Here is an 18047-nt window from a genome sequence, read left to right on the forward strand (position 1 = left end):
CCATTTGATTAAGAACGTTGTGACTAGTGATTAGTGAACGACATCGTTAAATAAGACTCTTTAGTGATTTCATTACATCTAGTTATTGTATTTGCCTCGCACGTTTCCTTTGCCCACAAAAGATAGACGAACTAAGCTAGAACCTAGCCTTCTTGATGACGATCGTGAGCCGCTCGCTCCGACATCAGAAGTGGGATCCGTCGCGAGTGCAATTTGGTGAAAATGCGCGAATTTATGCAAGTCATAACGTAGACTTGCAATGAAAGAAATTATGGACATAGAATGAACATTTGCGTATACTCGTACGTGAAGTGGAACCAGGACCAGTGTACTCCTGCCAGAGATCTGCTAATCAGGTGTGATCTATCCATGTTATTTGATTGGTGTTGAATATTTTCTGTGAAACGAGATTATGGCTTATTAGAAAGATGTTTTTATTGTGTCAAGCCTATTCTTATTAGAATTTGGTTAATGGGTTTTGAAAAAGCGAAAATATTCAGTACCGAGTATTAATAGAATTGATTTGTTTATTGAAAGTAAGACAGAGATTTTATTTCAAAGAGTATAATGTTTGTATCTACGAGTAAAGAAATTATATTAGCTAGTAAAGTTGTGGATAAAGCTGTAGTAATGTCGCGGCCACATTAACGGCCAACAACGCGATGTTCAACGGCGTTTCCCGTTGAACGTGGATGTAACCGCGAACAGTGTGCGGCGGCGGTCGCAGTGCCGTTTGGCGTTAGACGATTTTGGTCCCAATTAAATAAGCATTGACGACCTTACTAGCTACTACCTTAATGTGACCGCATCGTAACAAAACGTCGCCGTCTTTAAGTGTTAAGTTACGAGGCAATGTTTACAAGTGGTTGCTTTAAGTTGATGCCGAAAAAAAAAGGGTTCCGTTACCATTGCGTAAATCTTTATGACTATGATTGATGGTGTCGATTCTGATGAATCTGATGTATTTCTCTAAAATAAACTGACTTGGTTCAATGGTGTCGATTCTAGTGTCTTTCTCTAAACTAGGTTTTGAGTGTTTGGATCTTTTCCTTTTTAATATTGCTGAGAAAGGGCTAAGAGTGAATTTTAAATTAAAGACTCTGAATTTTGGTACTGCTCTGCAAAAGATACTGTACTGGAACTGGTGCCTGTAGTGGCGGGGTTTTGACAGTTTTGAATTGAATTGTGTTTGTCTATCCTGTTTTTATTATCTTCTAAAAAAAACGTGTTTTGTGTTCTATCCTATCCTAGTATAGTACCACAACATACTTTTTTTATTACACGGCACTGGTGGGAAGAAGTTGCGAATGCTCCGGCATTTGGTTGCCATCAGAATCAGTACCCTATACCTACTGATGTTTTTTGAATTAGTAGAGCTAATTACAAAAGGTGCCGATGTTTATCGTTAATACTAACAAAGAGTCTCTTTCTAACATAAACATAGAGCTTAGCGGTGTGACTCTTAAACACTTGATATTATAGTCACCGACGCGATGTTATGAATGTATGTTACCTAATGCAAACTTGCTCTCATATTCGGTTAGTAACTGATTGAAGTGTTTCTTTTGTAAATTAAACAAGTTCACGAATCACTACGTACGTACCTGTTGCTAGGTACCTACTGTGCCGAACAATCTAAACAAATGAACGTTTGTACCCAATGTTTTTCTGTTGTTCTGTGTTTAGAATGCTTTGTTTAGAAAGTGTTTGGAAGTTTGCAATAATTCATTCTGAGCTATAAAAAAGCTTGATGAATTCTCTATTGGTGTTAATTTAATTAAGTTGAAATCATAAAGAGAAATTAGAACGTTGATTTAGTTTAAATCAAGGAGAAATCAGAGTAATAAAGTTTTTAGATTTGTTCAATCAAGGGGCAATCGGAGAAATAAACATTATTGATTTGATAATGGTAGCATAGCCCTAGATTAACAAAGAATCATTGATGGCTCTTGTGTAAAGTTGAGCTAGAAGCATTGATGGCTAGAAAGGACTATGAGATTTTCATGTGATCGAATAGCTTGCTTTTTGGTGGTTTCGTGGAAACCAGGCAGTGCGGCGATTGCATGCGTGAATGCGTCGTATCGGGGTGATCCTGCATGGGTCTACGTCCAATACTATGGTGATTCCGTATGTAGATGCGCGTATCAGTTGAGAAAGTAGAGCTATTGCGATATATTTTGTGTTTTAAGAAAAATGGAATCAATATGATCTGGTTTTGATCGTCGAGTGTCAATGCAATGATTCTTTGAGAAGGTTTTTGATGACGTGGCTAGGGTGGAGTTCGCCGACTTTTAAAACAGCTGATTATTATTAGAAAACCGGCTGATTAAGTGATTTTTACTGTTCACCAGCACCTAACCAAGGTTTGCAGCCCTAAAACGGCCGTTTTACCTAACCGAAGTTGTAAAGGGTCGGTTACTACCTGGCAAAATTTAGAACAATAGTGTACTTTATCTTACCCATAGCGTCTTTGTACTTTTCCAGTTGAAAGTATTTTATTTTATGCTCCTAAATATAGGCGTCACAGTTTGTTGTGTTGAATAGTAATGACAATGTGTCTTCGCTAACGCGTTGCGTTTTAGCGTTCGTTCGTAGCAGCAGCGTAGCTGAGAACAGATAGTGTTCCGCCGATTTAGTAACCATGCTAGACTTTTTCGTGATGAACAGTAAATATTAAAACGGTCGTTTTAACGACGGTTTCGAAATAACCAGCTGATTTAGCAACCGTTGTTTATGTAGCTTTCGGCGAACTCCAGCCTGAGTGAGTTAAAAATCAAATAAATTAAAGAAAGTCCACCATCATGATCTCGAGCTTTAAAGTCAAGTTTTTTTTTTTTGAAACTTGAAGAGAGTTAGAATCTGTCACACTTGTGAACGTTCTTCCTTGTGAGTAATAACGGAAATTTTTAATATTGACTTGACTTTTAATTATGATAGAGATTTACTACTGTTAACAATTTAAATTCGTATATGAGTGATAATGCGATTCAGGTTTCGTTAACTTTTTGCCAAAATATGCAAAAACACGGCATTAGCCAACCGATAATTCTTAAGATAATGTTGAAGAAGAACGATTGCTTTCTAAAGCGTGATACAGCTGGACTATTTCTATAATTAAACCTTTAAAACCTGTATCAGCAAATAAATAAATTGATTGATTGATTGATTAAAACAAGATTAAAAGCAGAACAAAACCGTGATTTTATACTAACGATGCTATTAAATAAAATAAAATGAAACGAAATGAACAATGACATTTCAAACTTGAATCAATATCAACGTTTGTTACACATGATATTTTGCACCGAAAAGTTGAATGTAATTCTAAAATACAATGATTGCCAATAGTGTTTCAGGTAGTAAGGTAATATCTCAACCAAGTTTATACACGAATCAATTGTGCACTTTGACTCAAAAAGCAAAATATGATTTCTACTAGTTCCTGGATATGAGAAATTACATCCTAAAGTTTGTAGAAAACTGTATGATTTGTATGTTCGAAAAATTAAAATCTGAAAAACACAGCTTGAACTTGATCCGATACGAAAATTTTTGGGATTTAATTCATATTGACGTTACTAGAAAGCAAGTGATGCAAATCAAACAAAAATAATTCATTATTGTTTTTTTACTGACACGTTTACTGTATTGCTACATTATTGCAAATTGAGATTGATAAAACGAAAGTAAATCTTAATTTTTTTTTGTTGATGTTGGTAATGTTGTCATCATAGAAAACTATGGATGAAATCTATGAAGAAATCGGATAAATTTGATCAAAATTTTGATTTAAAGTGAGTGATTTGAGTTACTGGATTTTAAAAATAATCCATCACAAACGATGCCAGAATGTTACGTACCCACAGAATTTGAACTTACTTTTGATAATGATGATGATAATGAGGAACAGTCAGGTGTAGCCATTGTCGGCGCGCGTGAAGTAAATGACGATAATGTCTAGAGTGATATCGCGTGAAGTAAATGACAAAAATTTCTAATTTGCTAACGTGATTGATTTTGGCTCACAACCTGTTCCTGTTGTCCGATCGTAGGCCATATTCCTAACCCAGTTTAGCTGGTCGGAGGCTGCGCGGCGGCAACGGGTTAAGGGTGTGTGTGCGTGGTGGTGTGCCCCGTGGCGGGTTTGGCTTTTTGCCGTGGAGTGCGGATGTATTCCGTTGGTGGTGTGACTTATTACAGTCGCTGTGTTGCTGTGGCTTATGGATGAGTTCATATAGTCATGGTGGTGTTGATTGAAAATGAATCACGTTTACTTTTGCACGTTTCCTTGTACACGTTTACTGTTGCACGTTTACTTACTTTTACATATTTCATTGTACAGTTTGATCGTTACGTGTACGTTTATTTGTACATACGTACGTTTGTGTTTAAGCCATAAGCGGATTGAAGTTTCGTTATTTTAGAGTACAGACAATTACTTAGATTGTTCTTCATTGTGGTTCAGACATTGTTCTTCATTGAGTTTTGAACGAATAGATTGTTGATTGAGTTTTAGTACCATATGGTAAATTAGTTTTGATCTGTGGATATCTGACATTCTGTGTTTGTGGTAGTAGCGTAGGATAGCCGAACGGTTTATTACATGAAAGGTTGTCATTTTGCTAATGACAACAGCTGAAGTCCTGTAGCACACGAGGGCGTGTGAGAGTCAGGATCGCCGTGTCGGCGCGCGGCGCTGGCGGCTGGTATCAGATAGCACCTTGCCCAATTCATGGGAATGCTTTTGCTTATGTTAGCGCGTTTAACTTGTCGCGAAGCAAAGTACAAAGAGATCATTGTTTTCATTATGAGCGACGGTGACGTGGTTACCATGCCATCGAACGTGGCCTGGGGTCGGTTTGTTTATCTAATGGGAAAGCTTACATTACAAGCTAAGAGCATGAAGCTCGCAGTCAATTTCTGACCTCTATACCGAATGAGCGCGACCCGCGGGGACTCGTTATTCGCTCTATTAATTTAACTTGATGAAATCATGACAAAGACTTCTAAACGCAGATTATAACGTGGCCATTTGATTAAGAACGTTGTGACTAGTGATTAGTGAACGACATCGTTAAATAAGACTCTTTAGTGATTTCATTACATCTAGTTATTGTATTTGCCTCGCACGTTTCCTTTGCCCACAAAAGATAGACGAACTAAGCTAGAACCTAGCCTTCTTGATGACGATCGTGAGCCGCTCGCTCCGACATATACATATCCATGCAAATCGCATCGATCTGTTGGTCCGTTGCGGCATAATTGAAGGATAATGATACCTAGTAGGATATGAAAAGAATAGCATATACTGTATTCTGTGAAAACACTTGGTGAAGACCTTTGTCCAACCGTGGACGTCGATCGGCTCAGGTAACGACAGTTAACGTTATAGAACAAAAATATAGCGAATTAATACAATAAGTAGGTACTTTACATACATTTAAAACAACTTTCCTGCGTACAGAAAGGTAATACGGCGAACTTCATTAATTGAATGAAATTTGAATATCCGCTTTCTGGCAAAGTTGGAATATGGAAAATTTTCAAGCTGAATAACGTAGGTACTACAAAAGTTTCCATACCGAATAGAATGAAAAGCATTACCTGCACGGTAAATATTAATGACTCTTGAAGTTGCGTGGGTGTAGTAAATGTAAAATTCACTGTGTAGAGTTTTTATGTACCTATATTTTTTCTGGGACTTCGTCCGTCCCTGTCCATCGTTCTCAATAGAACTTGCACAGTAGGTAATAACTAATAACTAACCTGTCACCGATATTGTAAGTTACTTGTGTCTGGTGGTTTTTAGCCTAAGAACCAAGTTTTAAAGTCTAAATACCAATTTCCATCGATGTAACTTTAAAAATGACGGACTTTCTATAAACATCCATCCCCTATTTAACCCCCCTAAGGGTAAAAAGTGCAAAAATCATTTCTTAGAGGGTGCCTACTCTTTAGAAAGAACAAGTCTCTAGGATCAGCAGTTTAGGCTGTGAGTTTATATTAAGTCACCCAGGACCTTGAATTTTATATACCTACATGCACTGATGGTAGGAGTCCGTTTGAGATAAAAATGCGGTGAGTTCCCATATTTTTCCGCATACAACTCAAGTAAAAGATCGAGATTTCAACTCATAATATTAATTATTTGCACTAGTTTGGCAGTTTTTTAATGAAAATATTGCAATAAAACTTAAAGCTCGCCTTATCTAATTACTATACAAATCATGCCCGCGTGGAATGGTGCCAAGAATACTGGCTGCATTTGCACTTAATATCAGATGTTATAGTGCTAATAATAAGTGGAACGAATACGACTTAACGTGTTCTCCAAAGCAAGGAACCGAAACCATCAAATTTGGATATCCAAAGTCGGCCACCCATCTAGTTACCGAATTGGAAGTGTTTAGGCAAAAACCTTGCTAGGCGTCTGCATGGCAGCTAAGTTATTCCCATCGTCTTAATTCGAATTAGCCTTTACAAGCAAACTCATTAGAGTTCGCACGTACGGCCAAATTACCGAACATGCAGTTTCACCCGGTCAGCCTACTAATAGCCGGTATTACACCGCTCTAATAATAAATGACCGAGGCCTACCCCTAATTATTGCGTATGCCCGTGACACTTTCTAAATTGGGTGTCAAATTTGATAAATGTACTGAGAGCATTCTCTTTGTGACCCGCCTGTATAAATAATTCTTAATAACAATTAATCAAAGGACTGTCATAGCGTTTACGGGTTATAACCGTCCGGTTATTCACCTTTTCCTACGAAATCTAAGATAGATAAAGTCTGCCTACGGAATGGACGATGTGCGTTCGTAAAACCACCACCACGTGCAAAAGCCCTAAATTAGTTCGATAATTCAAAAAATCTGTAGTAGTAACAAGTGTTATTTAAAAATTTATAACACCCCCGACAAGTGAAGGTTACAGTAACAAGAAAAGAGCTGATAACTTTCAAAGGGCTGAACCGATTTTCTTGTATTATAACTAAGAACATTCTCGATCATGCCACCTTTTTAACAAAAAAAAACTAAATTAAAATCGGTTCATTAGTTTAGGAGCTACGATGCCACAGACAGATACACAGATACTCAGATACACAGATACACACGTCAAACTTATAAAACCCCTCTTTTTGGGTCGGGGGTTAAAAAAGAGAAGAAATTAGCAATCAAATAAATTTACCGGTTCTCAAGAAGCCTTAATATCGAACAGTCAGTGAGAATTGATAGTACTTATATCCAAAGGTTTAAACTATCGTGAGTGAATACGTGAGTATAGCTGTACAACAATGTATATTTAGGTAGGTATATTCACGATACAGATTCTACTGAGAAGAGCCAGCAAGAAACTCAGCAGCTGCTCGTTCCAAATCATAAAAAAATACAATACGTAATACACTAGATACACAGCCGTGTGGGCAACTGAAAGCTTAGCCGGTGACTTCTAAGGAACTTTGCCACTAAGGAATTCAAGGAAGGAAGGAATCATTGTAAAGTTGTTTTAAAGATAAAATCTAACATAGAAGTGGTTTCCATTTTTCTTTTGCCCCAACTTACAAAATTCCTCTTTTTCAGGCTTTTCCGGGATCAGATTCGGGCTAAGATACCAAATGGAATTCATCAAGAATACCCTTGGGGCAGTCCGGAGTTAGTAACGTAATAAAACAACAGATCATGACCTACATCCCATGTTTGGGATGTTGACAAAGGGATATTGACTTATATAAATTGGTGAATGGATTGTTTATTTCGCGAATACCTAGGTATATCTACAAAATATTTATACATAGATAAAACAAAAAAATCGTGGTGAAGGTGGTGTGACCTAGATACGATGTGGCCTAGGTCTAATCGGTTTGTCCTAATTTGGGATCTTCTGCAAACCGACCTCCTCAAACAGGTTTTATTGATCGATCCCGGATATTTTTACTAAAACCTGATAAAAACCATCCACACAACCTAGCAGAGCGATGATCGCTGTGGTCTTATAAATTAGAGGTCCCGGGTTCGATTCCTGGCAGGAGTAATTTGGAATTTGTGATTTCTAAATTAACTCTGCGCTGGTCTGGTAGGATACATCAAATGAATAAAATAAATAAACTTCTTAAAACCCACAATAAACTCCGGACCCTATGATAAGAGGCCGAAGTCCAAAGTGTTAACCTCTAGGTATCACTTATTAGAATGACGTCACTATATCCGTAAATAAAAGCAATACGTTAAAAACCTATCAGATATACATGTTTATGTTTGCCGTAACGTACCTAATAATGATGAAAACGAACGATACGAAAATTCTCATTTATTTATAAATCGTATGTACCTGATTCCCAAAGGACTAAAAGCTGAGGAATTAAAAACTTAGGTATATAGGTACAGACGAAGTTAATTTCGTTCGTAAAACGAAAACATCAAACAGCAAACAGCAATTTCATGCTTCTCCTACATTTCGCCTAAAAACATTTGACGGAACACACGCCCGTTATAGACAAAGAGCAGATAGCAAAAAAATTGCCACTTATACTCATACGCCAGAAGTTGTATTGTGGTAAAAGATGATGCATTCTAAGGTTGAGATCTATAGACGCACTTTGATTTTGCTCAGATTTAAGACACTGTTGAAACGAGACAGCGTTATGTCACCGGCATAAATCTGTGTCGTTTTAACTGAAACTTAACTCTCTAATAGATCTCACCCTCAGATGGAAGCGGGCTGGAAGAGATAGGTATTATGACGGTCTGGTTTCTACATGGTATCATAGCGCTAAATCGCTTGACTGTACAGCTTTGCCAGTAGAGTGGTAACTAGCAACGACCGAAACTTCCCACTAAACCAGACTTTACAGGAATCGAATCCGGGGCCTACCACTTATAAGGCCACAGCGTTCACCACTGTGCCATAGAGGTCGTCAGTCGTCACAATATGTCTTCATTAGGTAAAAATAATAAAAATCAATAAATAATAAGCTTTATTGTTTACACTATTAATAGTAAGGTGTATTACAATAATCATACAATCATATCCTTTAATTGCTTGAGAACATGTACAGAAGGTGGTACAATGAGTACAATGAGTCCAATGTATTCGACCATTTCTGGCATTCAAACATTATGTCCTTAAACCTATATTAAGTAGAGTAGTTATCTTGCGAGTATATCTAAACTAAAATCTAACAACAAACTTAATGCTGACCTTAGTCATTTTGCTCGCATTTGGCACTTTTCTATCTTCTTATGATATTATGACACTGGGTACTGAGTTATTGGCATCTGGCAAAATATTTTCTCAGCTCCCAGAATCTTCAGCGATGTCTGGCCTTGCCACCTAGTTTATTCTGTAAACTAAGCTTCAACTCTATCACTACCCTTATTACCTAGTTAGTGACGAGCATACATCGAAATTGTTACCATCTCCCTAGCTATAAGCCATGAAATTTGTTTTTTGTCGCTTTGATATGTTGCCAGAGCACCTAAAAGTCTTTTGGACTTACGTATGAAAAGTGTAGAACTCAAATTGGTCGTTTTAGCTTACGATATCCTTTGACGATCTAAACACGTTATCAAAAAGGTGGGGCAAGTCATCCGGTTCGTTGTAACGTACAACATTTTTAATCGTCAGTTTTGCTAGGAAAAACAAGGTGCTCTATGAGTAAGCTGCTTGAAGCGTTTCCTACTGGCAAAGTAATATAGTTCTTGCAGCTCTTAGGATAAGGAATAGAATGGAATGGAAACTCTTATCCAGCGATGTGGCATTGTGGACCGTATTTCAAAGTTACGATAGCTTTTGATCGTTCCTTTATGTGTTCTGGAAATACAACGTTGAAATGGACCAAGCCGATGCGGAAGGCCAAAAAAGTATCCAAATTTTTGGCATTTTTTACTGGTGAATTGTTGTTAAGCTGAAGTAAGGTATTTTGTGGTTCTATATTCCAAGTTATACTATTGGTATAATAACTATATAACTAGTTTTTATACCAATACTTAATATTTGAATTTTTATCTGCAATTTTGAGGTAGATCGTATTTCGTAAACATTGCTTGTACATATTATATTGGTTACGTAAAATGTTATATTGTAAAGGAAACGTCAAATATCATTAATTAACATAATCTACACTAATATTATACTTACACAAAGAGGTAAAGTTTGTAAGTTTATTTGTAGAAAATAATCTCTGGAACTACTGAACCGATTTAGAAAATTCTTTCACTTATAGAAATCTACAATCTTCCTGAGTAACACAAGCTATACATTGCATTTTAAGCAGCCGTGCGAAGCCGGGACGAGTCGCCAGTATTATGATAAACTAGCTGATGCCCGCGACTTCGTTCGCGTGGATAGAGGTTTTTTTTTAAATCCCGTGGGATTGATTGATTGATTTTCCGGGATAAAAGTAGCCTATGTGATAATCCATGGTATGGTATGGAGATAGATTATAAATCTATCTCCATTCCATATTTCGTCAAAATCCGTTTAGTAGTTTTTACATGAAAGAGTAACAAACATACACACAAACTTTCGCCTTTATAATATTAGTGTGATTATTGTATAATGTACTCTCATAAGATATTAATATTTCTAACATGAATAACAACTTAGACTTAAATTGTGGTGTCGCTGTAATGTAATGTCTTCAATTAATTCTAATATTATAAATTAATTATTCGTGGTTTATTAATACTGTAGACCTTCTAATGATACGTACTTACATCCACATCCTCAGTAAATTACTTATGACTTAATTTGATACTTTAGTACATAAGTGTATTATATTCTATTGAGATGATACAACCTTTCTGTGGCGATACGGTTAGTAAAATCAAATTTGGTTGTCCGTGAAAAAAATCTAGCAGGGACAACCACTTTTGATCCATGTGAGATCAAAAGTGGTTGTCCTACCTAGTTTTTTACTATTGTATACTAGTTACTTTGATTTGTCATTTTATAATTTATTTAAGAAAATTATTAGACCTAACCAACTATAACATAACATTGTTTTGGATAAAAAATCGTTTATTATGCATTTTACCCACAATGTATATCATACATATTTATATGTATAAGTATCATAAATTAACATTTCCCATGATTTTGCCCATGGGGATTTATTCATACTTAGAAAAAACGTCGACCTGTTGCTGTGATGCAGCGTGATTGGAAGATACGTAAACCAACAAACAAACACTCTTCCACGTTCCTAAAAAGAAGGTTTTAATTATGTACCTAACTAGCCGATGCCCGCGACTTCGCCCGCGTGGATTTAGGTTTTTTGAAATCCCGTGGGAACTCTTTGATTTTCCGGGATAAAAAGTAGCCTATGTGCTAATCCAGGTATTATCTATCTCCATTCCAAATTTCAGCCAAATCCGTCCAGTAGTTTTTGCGTGAAGGAGTAACAAACATACACACACACACATACAAACTTTCGCCTTTATAATATTAGTATGATTAATGTGATTACAAAATCTGTTCTCTCATCTCGTGTTGGTTTCATACCAATATCATTTTTACTGGCAGTTAAAACTACGGAAAGTCGCAATACTGCGCTACCTACTTACTATATTTATGTAACTAGCGACCATTTACTAATTTTAGTGGTTAAAATAACATGTTTTGACGCTATACGGGACGGCTCACTTGGCGCAAGTTCAACCGACCGTGTAGTGCAAAATATCGGCTCGTTCACCGTGTTTACCAAGTAATGGGAATTTATGGCGACATTAAGTCAATGCAGCGACAACGTGCGATCGTTAGTCGCTAACATCGATTTACCACAAAATAGACTAATGCAACTTCGTGGCGTGATTGAAGGATAAACCAACCAACAAACAAACACTTTTGCATTTATAATTTGGATAGTGACATAAAAGGGGGTTTATATTATGTTACCTACAAAATCTGTTCCGTCCTCTCATGCCGGTTTCATAACAATGTCGTTTTTATATGCCAGTTAAAAACTACGGGCATTCGTCGCAACACTGCACTACCTACTATATTAATCTACGCTGTAATTAAACTAGCGACCATTTACTAATTTTAATAGTTAAAAATGTTTGACGCTATGCGGGACGGCTCACTTGGCGCACGTTCAACCGACCGTGTGGCGTGTAGTGCAAAATATCGGCTCGTTCACCGTGTTTACCAAGTAATGGGAATTTATGGCGACATTATGTCAATGCAGCGACAACGTGCGCTAACATCGATTTACCACAAAATCGGCTAATGCAACTTTTTACTATAGTTTCTAAATCGAAGTAACTAAAGTCTGTTTGATTCATTGCATAACTACTTATTATTATCTATCTACTTATACGTATTCCAAGCCGTGATAGCCTAGTGGCTAAGAGGTCCCCCTTATACGAGGTTGGGGGCTCGATCCCTGACACACATCTCGAACTTTTAGAAGTTTTGTGCGTTTTAAGAAATTAAGAAGACCTGCATACTTGAGATTTCTCCATAATGTTCTCAAAGGTATGTGAAGTCTGCCAATCCCCACATGGCCAGCTTAGTGGACTATGGCCAAACTCTTCTCATTCTGAGAGGAGATCTTCGCTCAGTAGTGAGCCGGCGATGAGTTGATCATGATGATGATGATAATGACGTATTTTGAAGAGTCAACTTGAGAGTCTCAACAGATTTAAGTCCACGTTACGTAAATATTTTCCTTTAGTATAATCAGGAAAAGATGACTTATGGAGTCAGGTTAGTGCATAAAATATGTTTTATTGCACGGGGTGTCAGCTCTCTTGGCGCAAATTCAGCGAAATGTAGTTTAAAATATCGCCTCATTTACCTTGTTTACTCTGTAATGGAAATTTATGGCGGCAAAACTGGACGCAACGACAATATGGGAGTTTTTATGCAAACATTTATTAACAAAAAAATCGAAAAAATGTTGTTTTTATTTGAAGCTTGTGTGCGGTTAAAAAAATTGTGGTGTAAATATCTCTACTGCAGTTTGATATAAACATTAATTTTTATTTAATAGAGACATACTGCATGCATGAGCATTTTTGTGTGATTTTTTTCGCTCACAGTTTGTTCTAATTATAACTATACACGTTATCTTGGTCGACTTTGAGTAACAAATAACATCAGAGTTAACTGTCTACTAATTAGATCTGATAATAATTCATACTTATATTTGTTTTTCAAAATTTAAATGTAGGCACCTATGCCTTTGTAATGGTAGCACCTTTTACATGACTACTTTTCAACTTTATAACTCTTATACATAGTTTCTAAATTAAATGGTCATGAGTCATGACTCATACCCGGACATAACATATTATTATTATAAACGGACTGGACGGAATTAAGTATAGGGGTTCCTGGTTTTACGATGGATCCCTAAAAACAATCCATTGAGAAATTGACTACTCACAATGTGAAGACTAGATTCTGAATGCAGTCAAGCATATATAACTGGCCCTGTTTGAACGCCTCGCTTGAGAAATCATACTGCTTGTCGTTCGATAAGTCGGGCTAGCTCAATACGGTTACCGAGGGAACATTTTGCCGTTATAAAGAGGTTACACTTCACTAACTTAGATTATTTTAAACAAAAGTGCCATAAAAATTAAGATAATAAAAACCAGCCAAGTACGAGTGCGACTCACGCATCAAGGGTTCTGTACTCGGATTTTATTTCCATTTGAGGTACGGATCCCTAAAAAATAAAAAAAACTTTTATATTTATTTTCTCATTCTGTGAGGAGACCCGTGCTTAGTTATTGTGGGCCGGTGATGTGTTGATAATGGTGCTGATGAATGAAATAAGTATAAAAATATTGTTTTGTCTATTGTATGACCAGCAGTGGACGTATATCGGTTGTCTATGGTGACGATATTGTATAGAATTAGGCGTTAGGTACTTTACCGAAGTCCGTGGCATGCAAGGAATCAAAAGCTTCCCTTTGCCTTTTTCAGCGGATTATAGCAAACTAGATGATGCCTGTGACTTCGTCCGCGTGGATAATCATAAATCCAATGGGAACTATTTGCTTTTCCGGTTGTTGTCTATGCCAAAGAGTTGTCTATGTCAATTTTCGGGACGTATGCTACCTTTGTCCAAATTTCGTATGAATCGGATGGGCCTTTAAGAATCCCGTGGGAATTCTTTAATTTTCCGAGATAAAAAGTAGTCTATATCCGTCCTAAGTACTTCCGTACCAAATTTCATCAAAATCGGTTAGTCTGTTGGGCCATGAAAAACTAGCAGACAGACAGACCGACAGACAAACAGACTTCCGCATTTATAACATTAGTATGGATGATTCCGTGTAGGTATATGATGATGAACAAATATAAAAGAAACAATCTGGTAAAATACTACCTACTCAGCAATTTCAATGTGTCGCAAAATAGTGCAGCAAATAGTGTCTGAATGCAGTCAAGCGTATTACTGGCTTTATTTAGAGCACGTTGAACATCTCGCTTGAGAAATCATACCGCTCGCCGTGTGACCTAACCCGTGCTAGCTCCATGCGACTGGCGAGGGAACATTTTTCCATTATGAATGCACTTATGTTTTATTTCAAGTTTTGTGCTAAAATGTTACAAAGTTTTAAGGCTGAAGTAAACAGAACGCGTGACGGCAGTCTTGCATGTTGATCTTAGCTGGCTGTCGGGTGAACAAACCGGCCGCTCCAGGCACACGATCCCGGGGCGCCTCTGTCGTAAATTAAATAAAGGCAAAACATCTCTTTTCAATATATTTTTGTAAAATTCAAGAAAAAATTCACGCTCACTTCACATGCGCTATTATTTTCTGTTTGTTTTTAGAATCCAGTAAGAATTAATTTGCTCCCTTCTCATTCAGTGAGGATACCTGTACTTGATGATTAATTTGCTAAAGTAAAAAAATGGGATGTTATGTCTGAATGTTTATTTCCTGTGAGAATTCACTATGAGTCGACCCGACTATGGGACACTGCTATAATTATATCTCGCTCCATTCTAAAAGTAGCCTCGGACTGGCACTGCACTTTATTTGCATATTTGTTTTGAAGTAGTTTTGAAGTGATTCAGAAATTATAAGGCTCTGACCGAGGGACGGACAGGCAATTGCAAATTTATTTCAGTAGACTATTCGAACACTCCAGTAGATTAGTCGAACCACGAGGCATCTTCAAGGTATACACCTCTACATAGTCGAAATTCCACGGACTCGTACGAAGCGATTTGCTTCCTCATTTCTAATACGTATGGAATGGGTAATGGAATGCTCTTTTGGCATTCATTTTTCCAGCTACGTTCAAAATAAGAGTGAATAAGCAGGCGCGTTCTACCTTGTTTGATGTGATTGCAGTCAAGCACAAGACTACATAATATATATAAGTAGTTTTAAAAAAAGATATGGAAACTTTGCTTGGTCTATAATATTACGAGGGCATTGTAATTATTAGATACTTACTCAGAATCAGTAAGCAATGTTCACCGTAACTACAAAAGACATTGACCTATTCAGTGGTGAAGTTGTTTGCTTACGTGCAGTTTTTGTCCCGCGTTGTATTTATTTCAAACTTATCTTGAGACTGAATAAACTATATCACTTGTCGTTTAACCTAACTCGTACTATACGGCTGTCGAGGGAGCATTTTGAGCAACGTCAAAAATGCAATAACATTTGAATTAGCTAAAGTTTTGCGCGTTTCTCTTAGTTTCTTTGTGGTAGAATAATCTACTTGCGAGAAGTGTGAAGTACAAATACAAAAATAATTCTAAATAATATTTTATAAACTACGCGTAACTTTATGTTTCACTGATTAAATAGGAGCCGTATTTTGTTTTTAAAATACGTGAACGTACTGAATTGTAATATTTTGTTAAAGAATTTGTTTTCTGTTTTGTCAGCATAGTTAAATTTTCGAAGCAGCATTTTGCAGCAGCAAAATTAGAATAAATCCCTCTCAAAACAATCTGAAATGGAGGTGTAGTACGTCTCAGTCAGTTAGTCTGGAAACTTGTGATTTGTGTATAGGTGCTCGATGCTCTCTGAAACGTAAAAAAAATATTCAACTCCAATGAGAAAAGATATTGAGAAATTCCAGTGGAATCTTCAAATAGCCTGAATACTTGCAGTCGAAATCGCGAAAAGACCAGTAGTAGTATAAGTACGAGTTGTAATAAATTAACCTATTTGTGCAAAAATATTTACTCTGGGTATTGTGGTGGAAGTTAAACATTATTTCAACTCTGTACAAGTGTATTTGCAGGAAGTTGTTCGTTATTTCGAAAATGATTAAATAACGTGTTTGAATATAACCGTGCAATTTATTTCCCAGCGGGGCCAGTTGTTATCTCACTTAGCAAAATTTAGGAAGGCAAATACAAACGGACTCTTGCAAACTTCGGTTCTACAACCAAAGATAAGCTAACAATGTGTTAATCCCTACTAACCACTAGTCACCACCCACATAAAAACCGGCCAAGTGCGAGTTAGACTCGCGCACCGAGGGTTCCGTATTCGGGTATTTTTTTTTGCACGATAAATCAAAAACTATTATGCCTAAAAATAAATAAAAATCTGTTTTAGAATGTACAGGTAAAGCCCTTTCATATGATATCCCATTTGGCATAGTTATCTTTGAATAATTTGAATTTGAAATTTTAATTTGAATTGATTAAACCCAGTAAAATAAATACTTAATAGGAGATTTTAAGAAAATTAAATGTACACTCACAAAGTCGCTGGCATCATCTAGTAAATAATATACTTAAAAAATCCATCATTTACTAGTAAATAAATCCATTAAACATAATCACACCCTACTTTCTATTTTTTCTTTAGTTTGGCCGTGTTTACATTTCTAACGCGCGATTGTTTTAACTTTCATTGAGACAAGGACTGTTAAAAAATGTAAATTAAAAATTTAAACACCCCCGACAAGTGAAGGTTACAGTAATAACTAAAAAAGGGCTTAACTTTCAAACGGCTGAACCAATTTTCTTCGATTATAGCTAAGAACACTCTCGATCAAGCCACCTTTCAAACAAAAAAAACTAAATTAAAATCGGTTCTAGTGCTACTATGCCACAGACAGATACACACATACACACGTCAAACTTATAACACCCCTCTTTTTGGGTCGGGGGTTAAAAAGAAATGCAATTAAATAGTATACAGTCAGGCCAAAGCCTAAAATTAGTGCCGTGTTGTTCGCTAAGCTTCCACACCTGTCTTCACTGATAATTTCGCGTCGAGAGCTGATATATTCCATCAAAGCGAATACGTGGAAGCAGCATAAAGCTAAATATATACCCGAAACAAATAGCATTCGATATTGAATGCTTTTGAATATCATGCATATTATTAATTATCCGACATATTACTCAACTGAATTTATCTGATGAAATATTTTACTTAATCAATTCTACATTTTGTGTGAGATTAACAAATTTTTTTCAGGAACACGTGGGATGCGCATACCTACACTATTATAGTATCTGAAGCGCTCGAGTATTATTTTCTTTGTGATTGTTTTGTTTTACATTTTTACCCGACTCCGGCAAAGCCAAAAGGGTTATAATTTTAACAGTCTATGTATGTATGTGGGTATGTATGTATGTATGTATGTGGGTATGTATGTTTGTATCCAGATTCTGTGTGTTCCACTGTAGCGGCTAAACTACTGGGCCGATTTTAATGAATGAGGTGTCAATCGATTCGTCGTAAGGGTCCAGGTGACATAGGCTACATTTCATACGAAAAAAATTACCATGATTCTACACGAAAAAATTGGGGGTCTCCAAAATTTTTTTTTTGCTATTGTATCGAGTGGGGTATCAAATGAAAGAGGATAAAATTCTGAGTTCATAAATATAAATGAACTACAACATTAAAATATACCAAGCGACAGAAAAAGAATAATTTTACGCCTAATATTTCACTGTTTAATATGACGATCGCAGTCGGGTTAGAAACCTGTACACGCTTTCCCCACCAGTGAAAGGGCCATACATCATATAACCTTTTTTCTTTTTAGCATCTAATCTTCACAATCCAATAGGTCCCCACGACGCTCGAGTAAATCCAC

General features: G+C 36.6%; 1 long non-coding RNA gene across 1 annotated transcript; it reads left to right on the top strand.

The window, feature by feature from the left end:
• Positions 1-4165: 4165 nt before the first annotated feature.
• On the top strand, positions 4166-18047 carry LOC123871767. Its single transcript, XR_006797343.1, has 3 exons — positions 4166-4199; positions 11387-11393; positions 17932-18047. It is a non-coding gene; the product is annotated as an uncharacterized LOC123871767 (long non-coding RNA).

The sequence above is a fragment of the Maniola jurtina genome, chromosome 14 (genome assembly GCF_905333055.1).
Source record: "Maniola jurtina chromosome 14, ilManJurt1.1, whole genome shotgun sequence".
In the NCBI taxonomy this organism is placed as follows: Eukaryota; Metazoa; Arthropoda; class Insecta; order Lepidoptera; family Nymphalidae; genus Maniola; species Maniola jurtina.